Genomic DNA, 24,740 nt, shown 5'->3' on the forward strand with positions numbered 1-24,740 from the left:
CACTGTCCATATGTGCTGTTGGCACACACATGCACTCACATGTACACAGCTCCCCTCTGGCCTCAGCAGCCTCCTCTATTCACATGCAGACTGCCCCAATCTGTCTCCTGCATGACCTGCACTCACATGCAGACAGCCATCTGGATGTATTCACATGCATACTGCCCCTGCCTGGATTCTGTAGGCTCCTGAATTCACAGGCCACCCTCCCACTTCTGACCTCAAAAGGGACCTGTGCTTAAGGGCACACAGCTATCCTGTCCTCAGTAGGACAGTGAACTCACAGGCCCAGTCTGCCCCCTCTGTACTCTGCAGACATCTATAACTGCATGTGCACAGCACCCTTGTCTCCACAGGCACCTGCACCCACATGCACACTTACCTTCTCTTTCTCTGCAGGCACCTGCACCCACATGCACACTTCCCTTCTCTTTGTCTGCAGGCACCTGCACCCACATGCACACTTGCCTTCTCTTTCTCTGCAGGCACCTGCACCCACATGCCCACTGCACACTTCCATCCTCTGAGGGCATCAGGAATCACAAGCCCAACTGCCCCTCTCTGTCCTCAGAAGGCAGCTGCACTCACATATAATTGAGTTCTTTCATCCTCTGAGGGAGGGCACCTGCACTCTCGTACCCACTGCCCCATCTGTGTTCTGCAGGCAACAACACTCATATGTCCATGGCCATCCTATCCTCTCCCTGAGCATACACCCACACGCCTGCTGCCTGCTCTGTGCTCTGCATGACCTACAGCCACATGACACTGTCCCCAGACATGACTCTACAAGCATCTGTGCTCCCCTGCACAGAACCTCTCTATATCCAACAGGTTCCTGGAAACACATGCCCACCACCTCTCTTTCTGTCAGCAGATATCAGCAACCACATGCCCTCTGCCCCATTCTGTTATCTACAGGTAAATGGACTCACATGTCCTCTGCCCTCCTCTGCTCCCTGCAGGCAAGTATAGTCACAAACCCACAGCCTCCCTCTGACCTCTGCAGACACCTGCACTCAATGCTCTCTGCTTCCAGTGGTCTTCTGCAGGCACATGCACACACATGCTCACTAGCAGCCTATGTCAGCACGTGCACTCACAGTCCACACTCCCACATCTGAACTCTGCACACACCTACAGACATGGCTAAACTGCTATCAAGTCCTCAGCAGTGATGGGAACTCACAGAACCATTTCCCCCTCTGACCACTGCAGGCATCTGCACCCACATGTTGATGAACCCCAGGTCTGTGCAGGTACCTGGACTCACAGGTCCACTTGTCCTCTACTCTGCAGGCAATGCACTTGCATGCCCTCTGCCCTTCTCTGGCCTCCACCAGCAGGTACATTCCCATGCCCACAGCCCCTTCCTGGTCTCTGCAGGCACTTGGATTCACAGGCTCAATGCCCTCTGGCCTCTCCATGCCCCTGAATCCACATTCCTGCTGCACCTCTCCAGAAACATCTGCACTCACATACCCAATGACTGTGTAGGTCTGTGCAGGAATCTGCACTTACATGCCCCTAAACACACTGATCTTGACATGTGGCTGCACTTTTGAGTACTGTGGTGTCTTGGCATCTGCTGGCCTCTGATGTCACATGCCCACTTTCCCTCCTGGTCTCTGACAACTTCTATACTCTAATGCCCACTGTACCCCTCACATCTAAGGAACAAGCAATCACACACCTACTGTCTACTCTGTTCCTCTGCAAGCACCTGCACTGCCATCTCCACTGCCCACCATTGGCCTCTGCAGGTATCTGCACTCACATGCCCACTGCCCTCCTCTGCTCTCTGCAGGTATCTGTACTCACATGCCAACTGTACCCTTGTATCCTCAGCAGAGAAGTGTACCCACATACCCATGTCCTCTGGGTATCTACAACCCAATGCCCACTGCACCCCTCACATCTAAGGAACAAGCAATCACACACCTACTGTCTACTCTGTTCCTCTGCAAGCACCTGCACTGCCATCTCCACTGCCCACCATTGGCCTCTGCAGGTATTTATACTCACATGTCCACTGCCCTCCTCTGCTCTCTGCAGGTATCTGTACTCACATGCCAACTGTACCCTTGTATCCTCAGCAGAGAAGTGTACCCACATACCCATGTCCTCTGGGTATCTACAACCCAATGCCCACTGCACCCCTCACATCTAAGGAACAAGCAATCACACATCTACTGTCTACTCTGTGCCTCTGCAAGCACCTGCACTGCCATCTCCACTGCCTACCATTGGCCTCTGCAGGTATTTATACTTACATGCCCACTGCACCCCTGTATCCTCAGCAGGCAAGTGTATCCACAGACCCACTTCCCCTCTCTGAACTCTGTAGGCAATGCACTCACACTGTAACTTCCCACCTATCACATCTGCAGAAATGTGCATCACACGCCCACTGCATCCCTGTATGCTCAGCATAGAAGTGTACCCACATACCCACTTCCCTTCTCTGAGCTCTGTAGACACTGTACTCACAGTGAAACCTCCCAAACATCACATCTGCAGACATGTGCATCACACACCCACTGCATCCCTGGGATCTACAGGCATCTGCACTCACATCAACGATATAGACTAGGCCTCTAAAGACATCTGGACAAACATGTCTACTAACCACCCTGGCCTCTGGAGTTCCCTGCACTCACATGCCCACTGGCATCCTGCTCTCTGCAGGAACCTACACTCTCATATCCACTGCCTGGTCTGGATTCCGCAATTCCCTGAACTCTCATGCACACTGCACTACCATGGAGTCCAGTGTCTACCATGATATTATTTTCTGTAGACCCTGTGTTCGCATAACCTCTGTCCCTCAATGTTCTCTGCAAGTGACTGCAGTCACACCCCCACTGCCCCTCCAGGACCTTAGTAGGCACTCACATAACCTGCACCCTTCTCTGGCCTCTATAGGAAACCTGCATTCAAAAGCCCACTGCCTGACCCTGGCCTCTGTAGGCATCTGCACTCATATGCCCCTGCATACTTTGCCTCTGTAGTGACTGGCACTCACATGCCCACTGCCTCCTTATGGCCTCTCCTTGCATGTGCATTAACATGCCCGCTGCTCCACTCTGCCATCTGAGGTTTTAACACATCTACTCTCTTTTTTTTTCTTTTTTTAAATGTTTTTTTATTTTTTTTATTTTTTATTCGACATATTTTTTTTAATTTTTTTATTCAATATAATTTATTTACATTTCAAATGATTTCCCCTTTTCTAGCCCCCCACTCCCCAAAAGTCCCCCAAGCCCCCTTCCCTGCCCCTGTCCTCCCACCCACCCCTTCCCACTTCCCCGTTCTGGTTTTGCCGAATACTGCTTCACTGAGTCTTTCCAGAACCAGGGGCCACTCCTCCTTTCTTCTTGTACCTCATTTGATGTGTGGATTATGTTTTGGGTATTCCAGTTTTCTAGGTTAATATCCACTTATTAGTGAGTGCATACCATGATTCACCTTTTGAGTCTGGGTTACCTCACTTAGTATGATGTTTTCTAGCTCCATCCATTTGCCTAAGAATTTCATGAATTCATTGTTTCTAATGGCTGAATAGTACTCCATTGTGTAGATATACCACATTTTTTGTATCCACTCTTCTGTTGAGGGATACCTGGGTTCTTTCCAGCATCTGGCAATTATAAATAGGGCTGCTATGAACATAGTGGAGCATGTGTCCTTATTACATGGTGGGGAATCCTCTGGGTATATGCCCAGGAGTAGTATAGCAGTATCTTCTGGAAGTGAGGTGCCCAGTTTTCGGAGGAACCGCATATGACTGACTCAATACTGCCAGGAACAAGCCTCTGTTTGGGGACTGTGAATGCCCATACACCCATGTTACCACTGCACCTCTCTGCACTCTAGAGATACCTGTATCAAACCCCCAACTCAAGTGACTGACAGTTCTGTGCGGGAATCTTCACTACCATGTCCACTGCCCACACTCTTCCTGCTGCTTAGGTGCACTACATGAACACTGCTCTCCTGGCATCTGCTGGAATGTGCATGGACAGTCCTACTGATGCAATTGGCCCTCTGAAGGCTCCTGCATTCACATCATTACAGCATCCCTGGCACATGCAGGAACCTGTAGTTACATGCCTACTGTCTCACTACACCTCTGCATGCATCTGCACTCTTATGCCCAATGCCAACCTCTGAACTCTGCAGACATCTGAACCTGCATATTCATTGCACCAGTCTTCTTTCAGCATGGACATGCATGCACATGCCCACTGCCCCTCTGTGGTTACATGCACAAAACTGTGGCTTCCTCTGTCCTCTGAAGACAACCTTCCAGTGTCTGAGGTTTTTCTTTTTGTTTGTTTGTTTGGCTGGTTGGTTGGTTGGTTTGGTTTGGTTTTTGAGAAAGGGTTTCTCTGTATAGCCCTGGCTGTCCTGGAACTCACTCTGTAGAGCAGGCTGGCCTTGAACTCAGAAATCTGCCTGCCTCTGCCTCCCGAGTGCTGGGCTTAAAGGTGTGTGCCAGCACCGCACCACTTCTCTGAGGTTTTAACACATCTACTTTCTAACATATGACTGACTCAATACTGCCAGGAACAAGCCTCTGTTTGGGGACTGTGAATGCCCATGATTCTTACCTTCTCGTCGTCTTATCTCCATGTGTCTCTATCGAGAAGTCTGCAGCACTCTTGATGAGATCCTATCCTTTACTTGAAAAAGTATTCTTTACCTGAAAAAGTAGTTTAGAAAAAGGAGAGAAAGCTTACCTGCTTTGAGCCCCCATGTTTGGTGACAGCTGCCACAGACCATGCCAGCCAGGTATGGGGGTCCCTAGGATGAGGGTCTTCGACATCTAGAAGGGTAAGGATTCAGTGGTGACAAACAGAAACAAACACAGTGTATTTTGTAGCTCTCACGCAAGGGCTTTTATACATTAAAAGCCAAATATAACAACTCTTAGAGATTATATCTAGTAAAACAATCAGTAATACCAACAAAAATCATTTGGCACAGTAAAGTATAATAATCATCTAAACATCATAACTCTAACACTACATATTCAGTGAATCACAAAGAGAACAGGGAACATTATCATTAATAATATAAATCATCAAAATATAACAGTTCTAAAAGGAAGTAGTTAATAGGGCAGTCTTCCACAGCTAGTGGCATATTCTCATGAACAGGTTAATAAATCTTTAGGATCAGTGTTCTTAACAGTTGAGCAAACATTCCAGTCCCTATGGTTAATTATTGTTTAACATCTAATTTCTGATTTTTTATAAATATTTATTGTATAAATATAAATTATTTTAATTCTTTTTAATTAAGGTTTTCGTTACCATATACCGAAACCCACCTCTGATGACACACATGTAGCGATATTCTGGTCTCTGCATGCACTTGCACTCCCATGCACAAAGCACTCTGACCTCTGCATGCTCCTGCACTGACTCTCCCAGTGCACCCCTCTGCACTCTACACACAGCTGCACTCACACACACAATGACTGTCTGTCCTGTGCAGGAATCTGCACTCACATGTAAACTGACAACATGGGATCTTGATTCATTCCCATTCACACTGTCTCCCTGGCCCTTCTGGCACTGTGCTCATGTGCCCACTGCCCATCTCTCATCTGCAGACACAGCCCTCACACCCCACAACTCCTCAGCAGGATCCTGCACTCCAGTGCCAACTGCATCCCTGGCAGCTACATGTAACAGCAGTCACGTGCACACCGCTCCACTCTGCTCCCTGCAGGGACTTGGACTCACTTGCTCACTGCCTGCTCTGGACTCAGATGTCAACTGCAGTCACATGTGTACATCCTGTCTCTAACCTTTGTAGGCACCTGTTCACACAGCCAACCTCCCACTGGGGACAACTGTAGGTCCCTGCACTCATGCCCACTGCACTCTTTATCCTCTGAGGACACCTGTAACCACAGGCTCCTCTCTGTCTTCTGAAGTCACCTGCACTCACATGTCCAATGTCATCTTCTACCCTCTGCAGTCACATCTGGTCACAAACTAACAATCCTCATCTGTCTTCTGCAGGCACCTGCATCCACATGCACACTGCCAGCCTGTCCTCTGCAGGAACATGCAATCTCAAGCCTGCTGCCACTCTCTGGCCTCTCCATGCATCTGCACATCTCTCGGCAGACACAGATACTCACATGAACACTGTCAGTCTCTGCCCTCTACATTTTCATGCACTCACATCCCTAATGCCACTCAGATGCCTGAACTCACAAGCCTACTGCCCAGTGTGTCCTCTGTATATACCTGCAATCACACGCCCACTACCCACCTATGCTCTCTGCACGCACCTGCAATCACATGCTCACTGCACAATTTATCCTCTGAGCACACCTGTACACACAGGTGCCTCTCTCTCCTCTGAAGTCACAAGCACTCACATGTACAATGTCACCTTCTACTCTCTGCAGTCACCTGCACTCAAAGGACCACTGACCCTCTGTGGGCTCTACAAGTACATCCAGTCACAAGCAAGTCTCCCCTCTCTGTCCCCTGAGACACCTGCACACACATGACCACAGTCTCTCTCTGGTGTCGGAAGACACATGGACTCATATGCCTGTGCCCTCTTCTGTACCCTGAACACACCTGCACTCACACACCACAGTCCCCTTGTCTCTGCAGGCACACACACTCACATACCCACTGCCTGCCTCTGCCCTCAGCAGGCACGTCTGCACTGATGTGCCCGCTGCTCCTCTCTGGGCCCTCCAGACACCTGTGCTCACATCCCCAATGACTGCCTGTCCTATGCAGGAATCTGCACTGACACGTCCACTGCCAACATGTGGTCTTGGCCCATTGCTGCCCTCACATGCACACTGCCCTGCTGGCATCCACAAGTGTGTGCACTCACATACCCATTGCCCACTTAGTCATCTGAAGCATCCTGAATGCAAAAGCCCACTGTCCATCTGTAATCTGCAGACTCCAGCCCTACATGCCCACTGTCGTCATTTCCCCTGCAGAGCCGCATGCACACTCGAGCCCACTAACCTTCTCTGGCCTCTGCAGGAATCAGCACTATCATGTCTACTGCATTCTTGCCTACTGAGTGGAACCTGCACACACAAGGCCACTGAGCATGCTGGTCTCTGCAGGCACCTGCATCCACATGCCCACTGCCAGCCTGTCCCCTGCAGGAACATACAGTCTCAAGCCTATTGCCACTCTCTGGATTCTGCACACATCTGCACTTGTCTCTGAAGACAACTGTACAGACATGCACACGGTCACTCTCTGGTCTCTATATTTACATGCACTCACATGACCAATGCCATCCTTGGCCACTCAGCACCTTCAGTCGTAAGCCCAACACACCATCCGTCCCCTGCAGGCACATGCACATACATGACCCCCGCATCTCTCTTACACATGCCCACCTACTTCCTGGCATCTGCAGGAATGTGCCTTCCCATTCCCACTGCTCCAGATAGCCTTGCAAAGGCTGCAGCCCTCACAGGCGCACTGCATGCCTGACACATGCACAGGTACCTGCAGTCACATGCGTACTACCTGCCTGGCTTTCCCAAGTACTTGTACTGACATGCCCAGCACCACACTCTGGCCTCTGAACACACCTGCACTCACATATCCACTGCCCTTCCCTGACTGCTCCTGTCACCTGCATTCACATGGCCATGTCTTGTGTGGACACCTTAGGAAAATGAGCTAACATGCTCACTGCCACCCTGACCTCTGCAGGCATCTGTCTCCTCCCTGCATGGGCTATGAAGGAACCTCTACTCACATGCCCACTGCCCTCCCTGGCCTCTGCATGGACCTACACACACACACACACACACACACACACACACTAACACACACACACACACACACACACACACACTGCCATCCTTAAGTACATGCACCTATCTGCCCTTCTGTCCCTGTGTATTATACAGACACCTGCACTCACTGTCCCACTGTCACCCATGTCTCCAGTCCAGGACCTGCGCTCAAATGCCCACTGCCAGCCTATGTTGGCACAGACACTCACAGTCCAACCTGCAATATCTGAACTTGGAGCACCCACCCTCATGGGGACACTGCTGTCCTGTCCTCAGCAGGAACATGAACTCACAGGTCACTTCCCCACTATGGCCACTGTGGACATTTGCACTCCTGCGCACACTGCTTTGTTCTGATGTTTACATATAGCTCTACTCCATGTCCACTATGCACCTCTGCTCTCTGCATGTTCCTGCACTCACAGGCCCTGTGCCTCTCCTATGCATCTGCAGTATCTTCACTGACATGCCCACTGCTTTGTTCTGGTGACAGGTAGCTCTACTCCCATGCCTACTGCCTGCCTCAGCTGTCTACAGGAACATGCAGTCACATGCTAATTGCCCCCCTTCTGGTCACAGCAGGCTCCTGCACTCACATGCCCACAGCTTCTCTGTGGCATCTGCAGGCCATTGTCCTCATATGGACAGTTCCCCTCTCTGTCCTGGACAGGCCCCTGCACTCACATATCCACTGCCCCCTCTCCCTCTGCACGTCTCTACACTCACATGCTCACTGCCTTCCCTAGCCTCTGCAGGGACCTACACTAAATACACACTGACCCCCACTCTGCCCTCTGCATGTCCTGTACCCACATGCAACCACCCCACTCTATCACCTGCAGGCACCTGGACACAGTTGGTTGTGACCCCTTCTATACCCTGCAGTAAAGTGCCCTCATAGGACCATTGCCCGGTTGCCGATCACTAGAGGCACACAATTCACATACCCACTGTACACCCATGGCCTCTGCACACCTATGCACACTGCCCCCTTATAAATGTAGTCATCTGCTTACACTCACACATAGACATACATACACACACACACACACACACACAGAGAGAGAGAGAGAGAGAGAGAGAGAGAGAGAGAGAGAGAGAGAGAGCCCTCCTCTCTGCAGGCACCTGTGCTCAAAGAGCTACCAAACCCTTCCTGCTCTGCAGACATCTGCACTCACAGGCCCACAGCCTCTCTCTGACCTCAGCATGTACCTGTAACACTATGTTCTCTCTCTCTCTCTCTCTCTCTCTCTCTCTCTCTCTCTCTCTCTCTCTCTCTCTCTCTCTCTCTCTCTCTCTGCCCTCTAGAGTTACTTGCTCTCATAAACCCAATGTCACAACCCTCTGTCATCTCCAAGCATCTGAATGCACATACCCTGCACCCACCCCTCTCTGGTGTCTATGAGAAGAAACCTGTACTCAAAAGCCCACTGCCCAGCTATGGCCTCTGCACACACCTGCACCCTCATGCCCACTGCCCTTCCCTGACTCTTCCCATCACCCGCACCCTCATGCCCATTGCCCTTCCCTGACTGTTCCCATCACCTGCACCCTCATGCCCACTGCCCTTCCCTGACTCTTCCCATCACCTGCACCCTCATGCCCACTGCCCTTCCCTGGCTGTTCCCATCACCTGCACCCTCATGTCCACTGCCCTTCCCTGACTGTACCTATCACCTGCACCCTCATGCCCACTGCCCTTCCCTGGCTGTTCCAATCACCTGCACCCTCATGCCCACTGCCCTTCCCTGACTGTTCCCATCACCTGCACCCTCATGCCTACTGCCCTTCCCTGGCTGTCCCCATCACCTGCACCCTCATGCCCACTGCCCTTCCCTGGCTGTTCCCATCACCTGCACCCTCATTCCCACTGCCTTTCCCTGGCTGTTCCCATCACATGCACCCTCATGCCCACTGCCCTTCCCTGGCTGTTCCCATCACCTGCATCCTCATGCCCAATGCCCTTCCCTGGATGTTCCCATCACCTGCACCCTCATGCCCACTGCCCTTCCCTGGATGTTCCCATCACCTGCACCCTCATGCCCACTTCTTGCCTGGGCTTTTCAGGAACCAGCACACAAATGCTCACTGACACCCTCTGACCTCTGCAGACACGTGCATGCACATGCTTCTACCCTGACTGTCCTTTGGAATAACTTACATTCTCATGTTCCCTGATAACCTCTTGTCAATAGCTATGTCTAAACTTACATGTCCACTGCCACCCTGCACTCTGCAGGCCCCTGCACTCACATGCCCACTGACATCCTGTCCTCTGCAGGAACCTACACTCACATGCCCACTGCATCCTGTTCTCTGCAGGAACCTACACTCACATATCCACTGCCTGCTCTGGATTCTGCAGTTCCCTGGACTCCCATGCACACTGCCCCACAATGCAGTCCAGTGTCCACCATGATATTATTCTCTGTAGACCCTGTGTTCACATAGCCTCTGTCCCTCAATGTTTCTGCAGGTGACTGCAGTCACACCCTCACTGCCTCTCCAGGACCTTAGTAGGCACGTGCAGTCATCAGACCCACCTCCCACTGCTGATGTCTGCAGGCAGCTGCTCTCACAGTCCCACTGCCCCATGTGTCTTGTGCAGATGCATGCACTCACATGCACACAGCCATCCCCTCTAAGTGCATGCACTACCATTCCACATCTGAGCTCTGGAGGCACCTACACCTATGGGTAAACTGCTATTCTGTCCTCAGCAGGAACATGACCTCACAGGTCTTTTCCCACCTCTGCCCTCTGCAGGCATTTACACCCACAGGTCCACTCACACCTGCTCGCTGCAGCACCTGGACTGCAGGACCACTTCTCTCTCTTTCTTCTGCAGATGCACTCACAGCTACATGCCTAGGCCCACAGCCTCTGCTGGCCTCTGCATGCTCATGCACTCACATGCTCACTGCCCTCTGACCTCTGCATGCTGCTGCACTCACTCTCACACAGCATCTCTCTGTACTCTCGACACAACAACATTAACACTCCCTACACATGTCTGGTCTCTCTGCAGGAATCTGTACTCACATGCCCACTGCACCCCTGTATCCTCAGCAGAGAAGTGTACCCAAGACCCACTTCCCTTCTCTGAGCTCTGTAGACACTGTACTCACAGTGAAACCTCCCACCTATCACATCTGCAGACATGTGCATCACATGCCCACTGCATCCCTGGCATCTATAGGCATCTGCACTCACACCAACAATATAGACTAGGCCTCTAAAGACACCTGCACAAACATGTCTATTAACCACCCTGGACTCTGCATGAACCAACACTCACATGCCCACTGGCATCCTGTTCTCTGCAGGAACCTACACTTTCATATCCTCTGCCTGGTCTGGATTCCGCAGTTCCCTGAACTCTCATGCACACTGCCCTACCATGCAGTCCAGTGTCCACATGATATTATTCTCTGTAGACCCTGTGTTCACATAGGCTCTGTCCCTCAATGTTCTCTGCAGGTGACTGCACTCACACCCCCACTGCCCCTCCAGGACCTTAGTAGGCGTGTGCAGTCATCAGACCCACCTCCCACTGCTGATGTCTGCAGGCAGCTGCTCTCACAGTCCCACTACCCCATGTGTCTTGTGCAGATGCATGCACTCACATGCACACGGCCAGCCCCTCTAAGTGCATGCACTACCATTCCACATCTGAGCTCTGGAGGCACCTACACCTATGGGTAAACTGCTGTCCTGTCCTCAGCAGGAACATGACCTCACAGGTGTTTTCCCACCTCTGCCCTCTGCAGGCATTTACTCCCACAGGTCCACTCACACCTGCTCTCTGCAGCACCTGGACTGCAGGCCCACCTGCCTCTCTTTCCTCTGCAGTCAGATGCACTCACAGCTACATGCCCACAGCCCCACAGCCTCTTGCTGGTCTCTGCATGCACTTGCACTCACATGCTCACTGCCCTCTGACCTCTGCATGATCCTGCACTCACTCTCACACTGCACCTCTGAAGGCACCAGCGAGCACAGGGCAACCTTTGACTTCTATTCACAGCAGGCTCCTGCCTCATGGGCCCAATACTATCCTGTCCTCAGAAGGAACATGAACTCACAGACTGACTTCCTGACTCTGACCTCCACAGGCTCCTACACCCACATCTTCACTGACACACAGGGTCTCTCATGCACTAGCACTCACATGCCCACTGGTCCTCTCTGCCCTCTGCTGGCACCAGGACTCACATGCCCACTATCACCTTGCATCTGCAGACACCTGCACTCACACACACACACACACACACACACACACACACACACACACAATGCCCTCCTCTGGCATCCTCAGACACCTGTACTCACATACACACCAAACCCTTCCTGCTCTGCAGGCTCCTGCACTCACAGGCCCACTTCCTCTCCCTGACCTCTGTAGATACCTGCACTCACAGGACATCCTCCCACTCCAGATGGCAACAACACCCACATGTTAACTGACACCCTGGTCTCTGCATGCACCTGCACTCACATCACAGGCTGCTGCCCCTCTGTCATCTACAGGTAGCTATGCCCCCATGCTGACGACCACTCTCTGGCCTTTCCAGTCACCTGCACATACAGTCCAGTGCCACCCTCTGTCCTCTGCAGGCACCTGCATTCACACACCCATTGTCCTCTTCTATAATCTACAATCACCTTCATGCTCACACCCAATGGCCCTCTGCCTCTGCAGACAGACACACTCATCCCCAGAGCTCCCCTGTCTCTCTGCACACACATGTCCATGACACCTCTATGGACACTTGAGACAACTGCACTTACATATCCCATGAGTGCCAGGCCTGTGCAGGGATCTGCACTAACATGTCTGCTGACAACATCTGGACTTGATGTCTACACTCACATGCCCACTGCCCTGCTGACATCTACGTGAGTGTGAACTCACACTCCCTCTTCCCCACTTAGTCCTCTGGTCTTCCTGCTAGTTACACTCAACATACCCACCACCATGCTGGCATCCAATGGCACATGCACTGGCATGCCACACTCTGCTCTCTGCATGTACATCAGTTCACAGGCCCGCTGCCCTCCTCTGCCCTCAGCAGACAACTCTGCTCACATACCCACTGTCTCTCTATGGATTCTGCAGGTCCTTGCATTCTCATACATAATTCCTAACTCGGGTCTTGACAGGCACCTGGTCTGATATGCTCACATCCCAGTAATGCCCTCAGCAGACACATCTATTCACATGCCACTGCACACATCTGCGTAGTGCACACACCTGAACTCACAAGACCACTGCTCCCCTGACTGCAGGAACATATATTCACATACCCACTGCCTACCAACGGCCTCTGCACTCACCTAACCTGACCTGTTCATTGTACCCCTCTGACCTCTAGAGACACTGTATTCACATACTCAAGACCTGTGCAGGAATGTGCACTAACATGTCCTCTCCATTCACATGACCATTGCCCCACCCCACCTCTGCATGCACATGCACTCACACACCCACTGTCCACAAAGGCCTCTGCACTCCACTACCCTCACCTGCCCACTGCAGTTCTCTGTCCTCCCTGTAGACACCTCCAATCACATACACACTGACTGCCTGTCCTGTGCAGGATTCTGTATTATCATATCCACTGCTCACCTCTGGTCTTCTTGGTAGCTACACTGGCAGGTCTCCCCTCCTGGCATCTGATGGCACATGTATCCACTGCCCTCCTCTGGTCCTAGCAGGAAACTCTACTCACCTGCATATTCCCCAACTCTGGCCTTTGTAGGTGCCTGTTCACACAGCCAACATCCCACTGGGGACCCCTGCAGGTACTGGCACTCATGCCTAAAACACTCTTTTGTTCTCCAAGGACCCCTGCACTCACAAATACAATGTGCCCCATGCACTCTGCTGCTACATGGCCTCCCATCTCCACTGCCCTAATCTTGTCTCTATAAGAACTCACTGCATAGATGTGGCTCCTGAAGGCATGGGCTCTCAGGTTCCTATTCTCCTCTGACATCTGCATGCACCTGCACTCACACAACCATTGAAATCCTCTATCCTGAGAGGACACCTGCACTCTCATGCCCACTGTCCCCATCTCTATTCTGCTGACACCTGCACTCCCATGAGCTCTGCCCCCTCGCCTCTGCAGTGACATCCCCTCATATAGCCACCACCCCACAATGTCCTCTGCATGCAACAACCATCCCTTGCCAATTTCACGTCTTTGGCCTCTCAAGATAGCTGCATTCACATCCCCGATGACTGCCTGGGCTGTGCAGGAGTCTGCTCTAACATGTCCACTGTGTACATCTGATCCTGGTACTTAGCTGCGCTCGCATGCACACTGCTCTCCTAGAATCTGCAGGCTGCTGCACTGACATGCCAACTGTCCTCCTGGCATCTGCAGCACATGCACTTGTATTCCTGGTGCTCCCCTTAGCACTCTGTAGGGTCCTCCACACACAGGCAAACTGCTTCCCAGGAATCTACAGGCACATACAGCCACGTGTTCAAGGTCTCTCGTGTGCCTCTGCAAGTACATCTATGTTCACACCCAATGCACACCTTTGTCCCCTGCAGCATCAACACTCACTCACCCACTTTCCCATTCTTCCCTATGTAAGCACCTGCACTCACATGCCCACCGCACCCCTGTGTCCTCAGCAGGCAACTGTAGGCACGTGCCCACTTACCCTCTCTGACCTCTGTAGGCACCTCACTCACAGTGCAACCTCCCAACTATCACATCTGCAGACACCTGCAGCACATGCCCACGGGTATCCTATCCTGTGATGGAACACTCATTTAATCTTCACATTCTCTGCTATCAGCACATAGTACCCTCACATGCACACTGCCCCACACTATGCTCTGTGCTTATGTGCACCCAGATGTCTACTAAACATCTATCCTCTGCAGGCCCCTGGCCTCACACGGTCCCTGACCACCTGAGCCTCTGCAGGCACCCACACTCAAAGTCCAAATGACGCTCTGTGACCTCTAGAGGCAACAGCACTCACATGCACACTGTCCCTCTCTGTCCTCTGCAGACACATGGACTCACATGCCTGTGCCCTCTTCTGTATCCTGAACACACCTGCACTCACACACCACAGTCCCCTGGTCCCTGCAGGCACACACACTCACATGACCACTGCCTGCCTCTGCTCTCAGCAGGCAAATCTGCTCACATCCTCACTTCTTCTCCTCTCTGGCCTCTACAGGCCTCAGAACTCACATATGCTGCCACACGTCTGGTGTCAGTAGAAATGTGCACACACATGTACATTACATTCATGGACCCTGAGAGGCACCTCACATACATGGGCACCCTGGCACCCGCACTCACACACCCAATGCCACACTCTGCCCTCTGCACGGACATGCACTCTCATGCCCACTCCCCTCCCCTCAGCAGGCATCTGTGCTCACATACCCACTGCCTCTCTATGGAATCTGCAGACACCTGCATTCTCATACACAAGACCTATCTCTAGCCTTTGCAGGTGCTGTGGTGGCCCAGTGAAGTCTGTAAAGTTGATATTTTACAGACAGAGGCAGAAAAAAGAAATATCTCCTGGGAATAATGGAACTCTATAAATTTAGAAGCAGAAATTTCACCTGGCAATTTGCTATATTCTCTTACTTCCTAGCTATTTAAGATGGGCCTGTAGTTCTCAAGTAGCACTTTGCCCTGACTTCCTCCTTTTCTCTCTTCTTGGGGATTCCTAAGGCCTAGCTGGAATTCCTAAGGCCTGACTGATAATCCGGTCTTTGAAGTCGATTCACTAACCACCAAACTCCCTTTTAAGAATTGCAATTCTTTGGGCTGGGGAGATGGCTCAGTGGTTAAGAGCACCTGACTGCTCTTCCAGGGTCCTGAGTTCAATTCCCAGCAACCACATGGTGGCTCACAACCATCTGTAATGGGATTTGATGCCCTCTTCTGGTGTGTCTGAAGAGAGCAATGGTGTACACATATAAACAAACAAACAAACAAACAAATCTTTAAAAAAAAGAATTGCAATTCTTTGCCTCATAGTTGTTTACATAATTACAACCTTCCAACCACATGCAGGTTTTTATGGCTGTGCGTATGTGTATGAGGTCTGGCACTCTGGTAATGAAATCATTGATTAAGTCAGGAAGTTTTGTTTTACAAGGTAGAAGGCTAAAAGTTGATAAGGATTTCTCACAAGAACTTGTTAAGACCCAGGTGGTATAAGAAAGACAGAGAAAAAGGAGGGAGGTGATTGGATAAGGGATAGAGAGAAGAAGGTTTATGGGACATATGGGGAGGGGGGATCCGGGAAAAGGGAAAATCATTTAGAATGTAAAAAAGAATATAGAAAATAAAAATATTTAAAAAAAAAGAAACTTCAAACCCTTTGAAGGTTTACTGTAAACTATGAGTGACTCTGTATTCTAATCAGGAAGTTTGATGGCATCTGTAAATTGATTCCTCTGTATCGGTTACATGAGAAACATTGTACCTGTTTGATTTTGCATTTCCTTTTACCAAGTGGCTATGATAATTGTGCCTGCCTCACTGGCTACATCCTAAACATAGTAAAAGCAATATACAGCAAACCAATAGCCAGCATCAAACTAAATGGAGAGAAACTTGAAGCAATCCCACTAAAATCAGGGACTAGACAGGGCTGCCCCCTTTCTCCATATCTTTTCAATATAGTACTTGAGGTACTAGCTCGGGCAATTAGACAACATAAGGAGGTCAAAGGGATACAAATTGGAAAGGAAGAAGTCAAACTATCATTATTTGCAGATGAAATGATAGTCTACCTAAGTGACCCAAAAAACTCCACCAGAGAGCTCCTACAGCTGATAAACAACTTCAGCAAAGTGGCAGGTTATAAGGTAAACTCGAGCAAATCAGTGGCCTTCCTATACTCAAAGGATAAGCAGGCTGAGAAAGAAATTAGGGAAATGACACCCTTCACAATTGCCACAAACAGTATAAAGTACCTTGGGGTGACTCTTACCAAACATGTGAAAGATCTGTATGACAAGAACTTCAAGACTCTGAAGAAGGAAATGGAAGAAGACCTCAAAAAATGGGAAAACCTCCCATGCTCATGGATCGGCAGGATGAATATAGTTAAAATGGCCATTTTGCCAAAAGCAATATACAGATTCAATGCAATACCCATCAAAATCCCAACTCAATTCTTCACAGAGTTAGAAAGAGCAATTCTCATAGTCTACCTAAGTGACCCAAAAAACTCCACTAGAGAGCTCCTACAACTGATAAACAACTTCAGCAAAGTGGCAGGTTATAAAATCAACTCAAGCAAATCAGTGGCCTTCCTATACTCAAAGGATAAGCAGGCTGAGAAAGAAATTAGGGAAATGACACCCTTCACAATAGCCACAAACAGTATAAAGTATCTTGGGGTGACTCTTACCAAACATGTGAAAGATCTGTATGACAAGAACTTCAAGACTCTGAAGAAGGAAATGGAAGAAGACCTCAAAAAATGGGAAAACCTCCCATGCTCATGGATCGGTAGAATCAATATAGTTAAAATGGCCATTTTGCCTAAAGCACTATACAGATTCAATGCAATACCCATCAAAATCCCAACTTAATTCTTCACAGAGTTAGAAAGAGCAATTATCAAATTCATCTGGAACAACAAAAAACCCAGGATTGCTAAAACTATTCTCAGCAACAAAAGAAAATCTGGGGGAATCAGTATCCCTGACCTCAAGCAATACTACAGAGCAATAGTGTTAAAAACTGCATGGTATTGGTACAGTGACAGGCAGGAGGATCAATGGAACAGGATTGAAGATCCAGAAATGAACCCACACACCTATGGCCACTTGATCCTCGACAAAGAGGCTGAAAACATCCAATGGAAAAAAGATAGCCTTTTCAACAAATGGTGCTGGTTCAACTGGAGGTCAGCATGCAGAAGAATGTGAATTGATCCATCCTTGTCTCCTTGTACTAAGCTCAACTCCAAATGGATCAAGGACCTCCACATAAAGCCAGACACTCTGAAGCTAATAGAAAAGAAACTGGGGAAGACCCTTGAGGACATCGGTACAGGGAGAAAGTTTCTGAACAGAACACCAATAGCGTATGCTCTAAGAGCAAGAATTGACAAATGGGACCTCATAAGGTTACAGAGTTTCTGTAAGGCAAAGGACACCATCAAGAGGACAGATCGGCAACCAACAAATTGGGAAAAGATCTTCACCAATCCTACATCAGATAGAGGGCTAATATCCAATATATATAAAGAACTCAAGAAGTTAGACTCCAGAAAACCAAACAACCCTATTAAAAAATGGGGTACAGAGTTAAACAAAGAATTCTCACCTGAAGAACTTCGGATGGCGGAGAAGCATCTTAAAAAATGCTCAACTTCATTAGTCATTAGGGAAATGCAAATCAAAACAACCCTAAGATTTCATCTTACACCAGTCAGAATGGCTAAGATTAAAAATTCAGGAGACAGCAGGTGTTGGAGAGGGTGCGGAGAAAGAGGAACACTCCTCCACTGCTGGTGGGGTTGCAAATTGGTACAACCACTCTGGAAAGCAGTCTGGCGGTTCCTCCGAAAACTGGGCACCTCACTTCCAGAAGATCCTGCTATACCACTCCTGGGCATATACCCAGAGGATTCTCCACCATGTAATAAGGATACATGCTCTACTATGTTCATAGCAGCCCTATTTATAATTGCCAGATGCTGGAAAGAACCCAGGTATCCCTCAACAGAAGAGTGGATGCAAAAAATGTGGTATATCTACACAATGGAGTACTATTCAGCCATTAGAAACAATGAATTCATGAAATTCTTAGGCAAATGGATGGAGCTAGAGAACATCATACTAAGTGAGGTAACCCAGACTCAAAAGGTGAATCATGGTATGCACTCACTAATAAGTGGTTATTAACCTAGAAAACTGGAATACCCAAAACATAATCCACACATCAAATGAGATACAAGAAGAAAGCAGGAGTGGTCCCTGGTTCTGGAAAGACTCAGTGAAACAGTATTTGGCAAAACCAGAACGGGGAACTGGGAAGGGGTGGGAGGGAGGACAGGGGAAGAGAAGGGGGCTTACGGGACTTTCGGGGAGTGGGGGGGGCTAGAAAAGGGGAAATCATTTGAAATGTAAATAAATTATATCGAATAAAAAAAATAACAATTAAAAAAAAGACAAAAAAAAAGAAAAAAAAAAAAAGAAAGAGCAATTCTCAAATTCATCTGGAATAACAAAAAACCCAGGATAGCTAAAACTATTCTCAGCAACAAAAGAAATTCTGGGGGAATCAGTATCCCTGACCTCAAGCAATACTACAGAGCAATAGTGTTAAAAACTGCATGGTATTGGTACAGTGACCGGCAGGCAGATCAATGGAACAGGATTGAAGATCCAGAAATGAACCCACACACCTATGACCACTTGATCCTCGACAAAGGGGCTGAAAACATCCAATGGAAAAAAGATAGCCTTTTCAACAAATGGTGCTGGTTCAACTGGAGGTCAGCATGCAGAAGAATGTGAATTGATCCATCCTTGTCTCCTTGTACTAAGCTCAACTCCAAATGGATCAAGGACCTCCACATAAAGCCAGACACTCTGAAGCTAATAGAAAAGAAACTGGGGAAGACCCTTGAGGACATCGGTACAGGGGGAAAGTTCCTGAACAGAACACCAATAGCATATGCCCACTGTCATCATTTCCCCTGCAGAGCCACATGCACACTCGAGCCCACTACCCTTCTCTGGCCTCTACAGGAATCCTACTGTGTTCTTGCCTACTGAGTGGAACCTGCACATATAAGGTCAGTGAGCTCCTGCATCCACATACCCACTGCCAGCCTGTCCTCTGCAGGAACATGCAGTCTCAAGCCTACAACCCAATCTCTAGCTTCTCTACACATCTGCACTTGTCTCTGAAGACAACTGTACAGACATGCACACTGTCACTCTCTGGTCTCTATATTTATATGCACTCACATGCCCAATGCCATCCTGGGCCACTCAGCAGCTGCAGTCATAAGCCCACCACCCCATCTGTCCCCTGCAGGCACCTACACTCATATGACCCCCGTATCTCTCTCACACATGCCCACCTACTTCCTGGTATCTGCAGGAATGTGCCTTCCCATTCCCACTGCTCCAGATAGCCTTGCCCTTCCCTGGCTGTCCCCATCACCTGCACCCTCATGCCCACTGCCCTTCCCTGGCTCTTCCCATCACCTGCACCCTCATACCCACTGCTCCAGATAGCCTTGCCCTTCCCTGGCTGTCCCCATCACCTGCACCCTCATGCCCACTGCCCTTCCCTGCTGTTCCCATCACCTGCACCCTCATGCCCACTGCCCTTCCCTGGCTGTTCCCATCACCTGCACCCTCATGCCCACTGCCCTTCCCTGACTGTTCCCATCACCTGCACCCTCATGCCCACTGTTCTTCCCTGACTCTTCCCATCACCTGCACCCTCATGCCCACTGCCCTTCCCTGACTGTTCCCATCACCTGCACCCTCATGCCCACTGCCCTTCCCTGACTGTTCCCATCACCTGCACCCTCATGCCCACTGCCCTTCCCTGACTCTTCCCATCACCTGCACCCTCATGCCCACTGCCCTTCCCTGGGTGTTCCCATCACCTGCACCCTCATGCCCACTGCCCTTCCCTGGGTGTTCCCATCACCTGCACCCTCATGCCCACTGCCCTTCCCTGACTTTTCCCATCACCTGCACCCTCATGCCCACTGCCCTTCCCTGACTGTTCCCATCACCTGCACCCTCATGCCCACTGTTCTTCCCTGACTCTTCCCATCACCTGCACCCTCATGCCCACTGCCCTTCCCTGACTGTCCCCATCACCTGCACCCTCATGCCCACTACCCTTCCCTGGGTGTTCCCATCACCTGCATCCTCATGCCCACTGCCCTTCCCTGGCTGTTCTCATCACCTGCACCCTCATGCCCACTTCTTGCCTGGGCTCTTCAGGAACCAGTACACAAATGCTCACTGACACCCTCTGACCTCTGCAGACACTTGCATGCACATGCCTCTACCCTGACTGTCCTCTGGAATAACTTACATTCTCATGTTCCCTGATAACCTCTTGTCTATGGCCACACCTACCCTTACATGTAAACTGCCACCCTAACCTCTGGAGGCCCCTGAACTCACATGCCCACTGACATCATGTTCTCTGCAGGAACCTATACTCATATATCCACTGCCTGCTCTGGACTCTGCAGGTCCCTGGACTCCCATGCACACTGCCCTACCATGCAGTCCAGTCTCCACCATGATATTATTCTCTGTAGACCCTGTGTTCACATGGCCTCTGTCCCTCAATGTTCTCTGCAGGTGACTGCAGTCACACCCCCAGTGCCCCTCCAGGACCTTAGTAGGCACGTGCAGTCATCAGACCCACCTCCCACTGCTGATGTCTGCAGGCAGCTGCTCTCACAGTCCCACTGCCCCATGTGTCTTGTGCAGATGCATGCACTCACATGCACACGCCCAGCCCCTCTAAGCGCATGCACTACCATTCCACATCTAAGCTCTGGAGGCACCTACACCTATGGGTAAACTGCTATCCTGTCCTCAGCAGGAACATGCCTTCACAGGTCTTTTCCCACCTCTGTCCTCTGCAAGCATTTACACCCACAGGTCCACTCACACCTGCTCTCTGCAGCACCTGGACTGCAGGCCCACCTGCCTGTCTTTCCTCTGCAGTCAAATGTACCCACAGCTACATGCCCACAGCCCCACAGCCTCTTGCTGGTCTCTGCATGCACACACACTTGCACTCACATACTAACTGCCCTCTGACCTCTGCATGCTCCTGCACTCACTCTCACACTGCACCTCTTTGAACTCTAGACATACATGCACTCAAACATACATACACAATGACATGGAAAACTCCTTTCCCTGCATGGCCACAACCTCATACATGGCAGGAACCTGATTAAACAGGACACCTCCTCCTTTCTCTCCCATGTACACACATGTACTACATGCTGAGAGCCAGCCTGTTCTCTGCTGTAACCTATGGTCACATGCAAAGTGTCACCAGCTGGCTGGACTCACATGTGCAGTTCCCCTTCCTGGCCTCTGAAGGCACCAGTGAGCACAGGGCAACCTTTTACTTCTAATCACAGCAGGCTCTTGCCTCATGGGCCCAATGCTATCCTGTCCTCATAAGGAACATGAACTCACAGGCTGACTTCCTGAGTCTGACCTCCACAGGCTCCTACACCCACATCTTCACTGACACACGGGGTCTCTGCATGCACCTGCACTCACATGCCCACTGGTCCTCTCTGCCCTCTGCTGGCACCAGGACTCACATGCCCACTACCCTGCTGACATCTATGTGAGTGTGAACTCACACTCCCTCTGCTCCACTTAGCCCTCTGAAGGATTCTGCACTCACATGTGCACTGCATCCCTGATGTCTTCAGGCACCAGCAGTCACAAGGCCATTACCTCACTTAACCTCTGAAAGAATCTGCACTCTCATGACCAATATTCATCTCTAGGCTCTGCAGGCACTGCACTCACATGCATACAGCCTACCTCTATTCTCTGCATGTTCCTGCACTAAAATTCCCACAATCTACCTCTGCTCTCTGCATGTTCCTGCAATAAAATTCCCAATACCCACCTCTGCTTTCTGCATGTTCCTGCACTCATATGCTTACTGCCCGCCACCTCTGCTTTCTTTTTTTTTTAATTGATATATTTTTTATTTACATTGCAAATGATTTCCCCTTTTCTGGGTCTCCACTCCCCGCAAGTCCCATAAGCCCTCTTCTGTCCCCCTGTTCTTCCATCCACCCCTTCCCACTTCCCTGTGCTGGAATTCCCCTATACTCTTGCACTGAGTCTTTCCAGAACCAGGGGCCACTCCTCCATTCTTTTTGAACATCATTTAATTTGTAGATTATGTCCTGGGTATTCAAAGTTTCTAGGCTAATATCCACTTATCAGTGAGTGTATACCATGATTGATCTTTTGAGACTGGGTTACCTCACTTAGTATGATGTTCTCCAGCTCCATCCATTTGTCTAAGAATTTCATGAATTCATTGTTTCTAATGGCTGAATAGTACTCCATTGTGTAAATATACCACATTTTTTTGTATTCATTCCTCCGTTGAAGGACACCTGGGTTCTTTCCAGCTTCTGGCTACTACAAATGGGGCTGCTATGAACATATTGGAGCATGTGTCCTTATTGCATGCTGAAGAATCCTCTGGATATATGCCCAGGAGTGGTATAACAGGGTCCTCAGGAAGTGTCATGCCCAGTTTTCTGAGGAACTGCCAGACTGATTTCCAAAGTGGTTGCTCCATCTTGCAATCCCACCAGCAGTGGAGGAGTGTTCCTCTTTCTCCACATCCTCGCCAACACCTGCTGTCTCCTGAGTTTTTGACCTTAGCCATTCTGACTGGTGTGAGGTGAAATCTCAGGGTTGTTTTGATTTGCATTTCCCTAATGATTAATGATGTTGAACACTTCTTAAGGTGTTTCTCAGCTCTCCGAAGTTCTTCATGTGAAAATTCTTTGTTTAGCTCTGTACCCCACTTTTTAATGGGGTTATTTGGTTCTCTTGGTTCTACCTTCTTGAGTTCTTTATATATATTTGATATTAGCCCTCTGTCAGATTTAGGGTTGGTGAAGATCCTTTCCCAATCTGTTGGTTGATGTTTTGTCCTTTTGACAGTGTCCTTTGACTTACAGAAACAGAAGTAGACATGCACACAGCCTACCTCTGCTCCCTGCATGTTCCTGCATTCACATGCTAACTGTCTACCTCTGCTCCCTGCATGTTCTTGCACTCACATGCTAACTGTCTACCTCTGCTCTCTGCATATTCCTGCACTTACATGCTAACTGTCTATCTCTGCTTTCTGCATGTTCCTGCACTCACATGCTTACTGCCCACCTCTGCTAATTGGAGGTATCTGCACTCACATGCCCAATTCCAGTCTGTGACTTCTGTAGATACCTCACTCACAGGGCAATCTCCCCATCACATCTTTGGCACCTGCACTCATATTCCCACTGCATCTCTGGCACCTACAGGCATCTGTATTCACATTACCAATGCACACTTGGCCTCTGAAAAGCACCTGTGCAAACGTGGTCACTAAATACTGTGGAATCTGCATTAACCAAAACTCACAGGACCACTACCACCCTCTGCCCTATGCATGTTCCTGCACAGACATATCCTCTGGGTCCACCCAATCTCCTGCATGCACCTGCAGTCACATGCCCACATGTATCTTATCCTATACAGGAACACACTCAATTAACCACTGCCTTCCCTGGCCTCTGCATGTACCTACCCTCACATGCACACAAGCCCCACACTATCCTCTGTGGGTATCTGCACGCACATGTTCACTGAACTATTCTCTGCAGGTTCCTGTGCTCACATTCCCACATATTCTCTCTGGCCTCTACAGGCATCAAAACTTATGTGCACTACCCCAACTTCTAGCCTCAGTAGGAATATCCCCTCACATGTCCACTACATTCTTGGGTCATGAGAGATACCTGCAAAAACATAGCCATTGAGCACCTGCACTCACATGTCCACTGCAACCCGCTGTCCTCTGAAGGCACCTGCACTCACATGTCCATTGCAATCCGCTGTCCTCTGAAGGTACCTGCACTCACATGTCCACTGCTGTCCTCTGTCCTCTGCAGTCACCTGCACTCACATGTCCACTGCTGTCCTCTGTCCTCTGAAGGCACCTGCACTCACATGTCCACTGCTGTCCTCTGTCCTCTGAAGTCACCTGCACTCACATGTCCACTGCTGTCCTCTGTCCTCTGAAGTCACCTGCACTCACATGTCCACTGCTGTCCTCTGTCCTCTGAAGGCACCTGCATTCACATGTCCACTGCTATCCTCTGTCCTCTG

General features: G+C 49.9%; 1 long non-coding RNA gene across 1 annotated transcript in view; it reads right to left on the bottom strand.

Moving 5' to 3' along the window:
* Window positions 1–24,740, bottom strand: part of LOC127674785 (uncharacterized) — a 395,391-nt gene that overhangs the window by 93,249 nt on the left and 277,402 nt on the right. The gene's annotated exons all lie outside the window — the stretch shown is intronic.

The sequence above is a fragment of the Apodemus sylvaticus genome, chromosome X (genome assembly GCF_947179515.1).
Source record: "Apodemus sylvaticus chromosome X, mApoSyl1.1, whole genome shotgun sequence".
NCBI lineage: Eukaryota > Metazoa > Chordata > Mammalia > Rodentia > Muridae > Apodemus > Apodemus sylvaticus.